Here is a 7,217-nt window from a genome sequence, read left to right as displayed (position 1 = left end):
TAAACACCTTATTCTTCAAATCCATAAAGTAGTTGGTGCATTAGTTAGTCCAAATGACATAACAGTGAACCCATATAATCCATATCGAGTCGAGAAATCTGTCTCGGGAATATTCGATGGCCTATTCTTCATTTGATGGTAACCCGATCGGAGATCAATCTTCGAGAATACCCTTGCACCTCTCATCTGAATAAATCCTCAATGCGGGGAAATGGGCACTTGTTCTTCATAGTGACATCACTAAGGGACCTATAATCCACGCACATCCCTTGCGATCCTTCTTTCTTCTGTACCATTAGAACCGGCGCTCCACAAGGTGAAGAATTCGGACGAATGTATCCAGACTCTTGTAATTCCGTTAACTGCTTCTTCAGTTCCTTTAATTCTTCTACAGACATCCTGTATGGCCGTTTGAAAGTAGGGGCAGTCCCAGGTAAGAGATCAATGATAAACTCAACTTCCCTCTCCGGTGGCATCCCTGATAGCTCCTCTAGAAAGACATCCGGAAAATCTCCAATCCGCACGGATGTTGTCACCAACAAACTTCTCATCTACTAAGAATGCTGCTAGTCTGATGGTGGTAGTTACTGCAATTTCAACTTCAAATCTCTCTCATTTAGAACTGGTGAGTTCTACGGTTCGCTTAGTACAGTGTATATACTGCCTTTGCCTTTCTTAACCATGACATACCAAGGATCACGTCTATAGTGCTCTCTTCTAACACTATAGGGGTAGCCCATCTGGGTTAGGAACATAAGGTAAGAAAGAAAGGATTGTAGGCAAGGCATGTAATTTCGAAGCATGTTACTTCGGGTGATGTATTAGCTATGTGTGTCCTAATAAAGACAATACATTACCTTATGGTGGTACATGCTAAGATGTCCATATATAATATTTCAATCAATCAAAGAAGCAAATCAGACATTTATCATTAGAACAATCAAACAACATTTTTTTAAAATAGAGAAAATAGTTTTGGTTTGGTCTTAGGCCTCCTATCTCTTAAAAATGTCATAGGGGTAGGGATTCCAAGGTGTGAAATCTGTCTTGTCTTGGAGTAGAAAAGGTAAGAATGATCAGAGTAGAACAGTAGAAGGTGAGACAGGATCAAGATAAGATATGAAAGAATCAAAGTAAGGTAAGTAGGTAAGGGTTTTGTCCATTTCTATCTAGGTTTCGTCCTACAGTCAACATTTGTTCTGATACCACTTCTGTCACACCCGGTTTTAAGGAACAAAGCCGGGTGCATCTCATACATGCGCCAAAGAAGACAACATATATAATAACAGAGTGTATAGAGATAAATGTCATAAAACATTAGAGTATTTATTACATAGCGGAAGACTTAATACAAAATAAAAGAATAAACATAAAACGAACTAAGGATCGTCGGCGCCAATGTCAACTGAGAAACGCCACCTAGATCAGATCATACTCCTCGCCTTGTGGCTCCTCCTGAACCACCTGCTCTTCTCCTGTGGGGGGGGTGTGAGACAGCAAGAGTGAGCTCACATACGTTCATAGCTCAACAAGTCGTGGGGAATAATGTGGCATGAACTCACCAAAGGTGGGAGTTCATGAAGTGTAAGGCTGATCAATGAAATAAAGGCTGAAGCTGAGCATAGCTTTTATAAGTTGGTCAAAATTTTATTAGCAGTTACTAAGTGTAAGTAAATACCAAACCATTATAATAATAAGTAAAAGTAATAATAAAATAATCCCAGATGCAATGAAATGACAGATTAAGTTTAAGTTCCATAAATTAATCATGTGAGTGTCCGAGCCGCTCATGACCGTGAGCACGGCTAGTATACCAGTTTTACACTCTGCAGAGGTTGCACATCTTTACCCACAAGTCGTGTTACCCATTTGCCACAGAGTTGATCAGACTCCATACACCTCTACCAAGGAAGCGAGGCAGGGTACCACTACGAGGCCTTTACAAAGTTCCACTAGCTTCAGACTACCCGCTACAGTTTATAGGAAGCTCCAGTGCAGGGTTCTTGCCTGACCGCCATCGCAGCAAAATCAACCCAAGGACCTCCCTACACTGACCACTCCCCTACTGCCCTTGCCCCTTTCGGGTAAGGTAGCCCTCCACTAGCTTTCCTAGTTAATCAGCCAAGGGCGTCCCATTATACCCTTGTGGTAGCACTGTTTTCCCGGGTGGTTCTCCATGTTCCCATTAACATAATGATCTTATCATGAACATAAAATAATGAACAGATAATAGAAAGTGTAGTCATGAGTCATAAATATCTTTATACCCAAATCCACATAAAGCAATAGCATGTACTACCCAAAAAATTAGTAGTAAAACCAGTGGTGAAACAAGGTATAAAGATAGTCAAATCTAGGGTAACCTATTGGGTCCCAGCAAAATTAACCTATGCAGATCATTATGATTAATAAGAACATGAATGGGTAAAAGAAGTGATCAAGGGCACAACTTGCCTTCAACGAGCTCCTGCTCAGCACTCTCTACCGGCTGAACCCCAGGATCCCCTGTTGCTTGCTCGTCTACTCGCATCATCACAATACATACATAGTATAGCCAAAATTAACATTACACCAAACATGTAAATAATTTGCACAGTAATAATCTAGACACTAAAATGAGATCACAGGAACTGGAATCATTAAATTTGAAGTAACAGATTTTAAGATATGAATTTCTGAAGATTTTATGTGCTTAATACAAGATTAAGTACTAGTATAATTCTAATGTGCTTTTCATGCCAAAACAGAGGCACTAAATGATAGAGAATAATATTACAAAATTTTAGAAACTGAAATGGATTAATTTGGAGTTCGTATGGATTTTCTACAAATTAAACAAGTTTCTGCAATTAAATTTGTACTAAAAACTATTTTCCTGGTTTTATTAATCATCTGGACTGGGCCTCAAATTCTAGAAAGCGCAGGGGCTCTCGCGTAAAAGAAACCGAGACACAGAGCGCTGTACAGGGTGGACTGCGGGTTCATTAGTGGTTTCTCCAGGGACTCTTATGCAAAAGAGACACAGCCGACAGTCTGGTTTAATCTAAGTCGTCCGATCCACGTTTGACATCTAGGATTATGTCAAAACTCTCCGAACCGGTATGCTACGGTATACGTCGGATCCCGATCCGACGCCTAGGGTTCATCACACGAGTTAGCATCCTAAGATCTAATCCAAGCCGGACAGCATGGATCCAACGGACCGCGCGCCATCTTCCTCCTCGGACGCCCATGCACAGACGCCGCGCCATACATCCGATTGGCGGCGGCCCAAGCTCGGCGGCGAGCAATCGAAGCACCCGCCGGTAATTCCCAAACGCTAGCCCCGAATTTACACAGAGAAGGCGCGTACGAACTCGAGGGGAACACGTACCGGCGACGAATGGCCACGGGAGTAACCAACTACGGAGGATGGCCGCAGTGCGGATCTTGCAGACTCTGGCGAGCAATCGCCGAGGTGCGGGTTTCTTTGCGCCGCCGGCATCACGCCCACACCGTCCCGGATACCCGCGCCTTCACTCGGTTCCGCACACGAGTCGGATCGACGGTCCGCCGAGTATGTCCAAGTCGCGACGCTCCCTCACCGCACTGCACTCCGACGATGTTTTTCTCGCCACGTCGAGGTACTACTTGTGGCGGCGCAGGAGGGTTGAGAAGGAGGCGAGGGCTGACGAGATTTTATACTCCGGTTGGTTTGGTCAGCGGCGGTTTTGCGGAGCTCGAGCAGGTCCGCCCATGCCGCGCTCCAACCAGGAGGTTGTTGACGATCCTGCGCGGTTTGGGCCCACCGGTCGGCGAGGAGGACATCGCACGCGCGAGGAGGCTGAGTAAATGGCCAGTGGGGCCCACTCGCCAGCGTGACAGCGCGCGCTGGGAAAGTGGTCTTGAGCCGCGCGTGTGCAGGGAAATGGATGGGCCGGATAGGAGACGGGGCCCAGCGCCCTTTTCAAATTCCTATTTTCTTTTCCTTTTTATTTTCTGCTCCTTTTCTTTTCAATTTTATTTCCAAATCAAATTTCAATTCCTCTTTAAATTCAAATTTAATGTGTAGGCAATTCATCTTCACATTAAATGTTCAGTTTGAACATAGTATGGTGATTATTTATTTATTTATAAATTCTATTTTGTTTTGTATAGTATTTCTCTTTCTATATTATTTCCAATTCTCCCAATTTGCACTTTTGGGTTAAATCAAAATTCTCAACCTATCATTATATTTTTAACCATCTTACTATTTTATTAAATGCGCAAACACACCAAACTCCAGCATGATGCAGGGGTTACTTATGTTTTACTGGAGAATTATTCACTTTAGATATGCTCCTTAATGATTCTCATGAAATAGAAGGCAATACACATAAAGTTTTATCCCTTTTTTATATTCCAAAAGTTGGGTGTTACATATATTTATTATTATTTAATTGAATATAAATGTTATAATTAAGAGTCAAAATAAATATTATTTTAGGGCGGAGGGAGTAGTATCAAGACTGAAAAATGTAATAGACAATGATTCGGTATTCTTGATCTTTTCTTCACATTGAAGGGTAGAAACAAACAAGTTGTTTGCTTGACTTTAATTCGGAAACAATTTTTATTATTGTTTCTATGGTGTTTTGTCTATATAGATTACAATTAATTTAACTGATTTTAATTCGATGTGAACAGCCTAAAAAACACACGTTACTAGTATAGTTTTTTTATTGGTGGTTACAGCACTCTTACGCACCAACGCACATCAGGTACACCGAGCAAAACACTGACAGCAACTGCAGTATACGTAAAACGAAACGGATTGCCATATGCTCACAATAAAACAAGAGAGCAAGAAATCCAGCTCCATGAGACGAGTGCCTCACCCTCGTCTCTCTCTATGTCCTGACAAACTTAGGCTTTGATCTTGAGGCACTCGGTCGTCTTCGCCATGGGGGCGAGGTAGCAGGCCAGCTTGTCGGCGCAGTGCACAGGGGCGTCGACGACGACGACCTGCGCGCCGCGGCTCGCATTGCGGAGAGGCAGCTCCCTTGTCGACTCCATGGCTGCTGCCTCCTTGTCGTCGTCGTCCTCCGCGATCGTGTCGAGGTTCCTCGGGAGCCTAGCACACCTGGCCATCGTCGACGGCAGCTTCGATGGCGCCACCTCCATTGTGATCCGGCCGACGAGCTGCTGAGCCATGTATGCCATGTATGTAAGCCTAAGAATGCAGGGAAGAGAGAGAGAGAGAGGGAGGAGGTTGAAGAAGAGAGAGAGAGTGTGTGTGCGCTCGCTCTCAAGGGGGCATTTGGGTGTGTGCTTATGTGTTGATTAGTTGTGTTGGAGTGTGGCTTCCAAGAGGCTGCCTTTGGGGGTTTATATAGGCCTTGTTGCTCCATGAACAATCGATATCTCGCATACAAGTTGAAACAAATTGATGCGTGTGGTGAACACATCACCGGAGAAGAGAGGCAGCTAGCTAGTAATCTCTAAAGGCGGGGCATTTAATTTGTGGACAATGAGTGACCTGAAAGTGAAGGTTGGGAACAGACAATGATCACCAATCAGAAGACGGCCATACGTACATATCAATAGAAAAATCTCAGGGGTTATATGTAATCATATCATCGGTACTGTTGTAAAAAAAATGTACTGCACGAGCGACCTCTCGGAGCCGTGCAAGTGTACCAGCGAGGGGGAAATAGAATGCGACCTTTTTAGGGGTATTTGTTTCAGATTATAATCTAGTGAGATTATATAATTCAGCGTAAATATTTCGACGGGTCAAGCATTATAATCTGGTGAGATTATATAATTTAGTGTAAATACTCCGACGGGTAAACAAACATCTAGATTATAGGTCAAATCCAAATTATGTAATCTAATGCTCAAATTATGATAATCTCATAATCTTCTTAATAATAGTTTATTTTAGATTATTTTTAATAAAAGACACTACACATAGTTCTCCAGGGCCACGAGGATGACGTGCTCGACCTCACCTAGTCCAAGTCCGACTAGGTCGACCTTTCGTACCCATAGCCAGTGCTTTGCTTTGCCTTGCCCACTCCCGGATACAACTCCAAGCGTAGCGACAGCAGACGTCGCCTCTGATGAGCTAGCGCTTGTTCTCGCAGTAGATATTGTCATTGTTGATTGGGAGATGACGAGGGAGAGGCAGACATGAATAATATCCGAGATTAAATTACAAATACAATGTTTGCTAGGAGAATATAATTTTATTTATAGATACTTTCTTGTAGATAAATAAGATGTACGAATTAGCACAATTTTATTTCTGTACCTTCAAAATAATTGTATGAATCCATCGAATGTCATAACTGCAAAAAATATTGAATAAACAAATAAGAGCATTGTTGCTTTTGTGTCTTAGATAACAATATTATGTATCTATATAATCTAGACTACCAAACAACTACATAGAGATTATAATCTAGATAGAATATAATCTAGATTATATAACTTAGATTATAATCCAAATTATATAATCTATAAGGTGAAACAAACATGTCCTTAGTGTACCTTTCATTAACAAGCAATAATGAGTAGTAAAAACATAATAAATATTTACTCATTAATATGACCATAAATATATGCTTTTTCCTGTTCGTCTGAAATTGTGTTCAACGTTTTCCTCTATATTTGTCCCCCTATATCTCACTATCACGCCATGTCAGCAATCTCTCTCCTCCTATATTTTCACCCTCTACAGCAGTTCCCCTAAATTCTCTCCCTAAACCCTACTACAATCATAAAATATCATTTCTCCTTCCTATTCATCATCTATTATCAATTTTTTCTCAACTATCAAATACCTGCGTGCACTAAAACAGAAGCAAGGGGGCTGCATAGCGCTCCCATTGTTTTGGCGTTGTACTGTGCTCATCGTTTGTACTGTAGTAGCTGTAGGGGTGACCGATGAATACGCTTCCGTGGATCTGTGTCCGCCATAGCCAGGAGAGGGGGAGGTTGGTGGGGACCATTGAAGACAGTCTAATAGCGTCTTTTTTTCAAATGCCAGTTTAACATATTTTATCAGGGTCACATTGACACTATATAATCCTCTAACAAAATATTTGTCTTTAAGCTTGACCAAACTTTTTGTCGGTGTCGTTCTGGTCAGATTTACCTTTGTCTTTTAATATAAATATTTGTGCAAATATATAAGTGTTGGCGTATTTATTGGGTCACACAAATGATCCCTAGGGCCAACACGCAGGACC

General features: G+C 42.0%; 1 pseudogene across 1 annotated transcript; it reads right to left on the bottom strand.

The window, feature by feature from the left end:
* Positions 1–4,634: 4,634 nt before the first annotated feature.
* LOC100275836 (uncharacterized) lies at positions 4,635–5,321 on the bottom strand (annotated as a pseudogene). Its single transcript, NR_156740.1, has one exon. The product of NR_156740.1 is annotated as an uncharacterized protein (transcript).
* Positions 5,322–7,217: the final 1,896 nt, after the last annotated feature.

This window comes from Zea mays, chromosome 10, assembly GCF_902167145.1.
Source record: "Zea mays cultivar B73 chromosome 10, Zm-B73-REFERENCE-NAM-5.0, whole genome shotgun sequence".
NCBI lineage: Eukaryota > Viridiplantae > Streptophyta > Magnoliopsida > Poales > Poaceae > Zea > Zea mays.
This window is presented reverse-complemented; position numbering and strand designations above follow the sequence as displayed.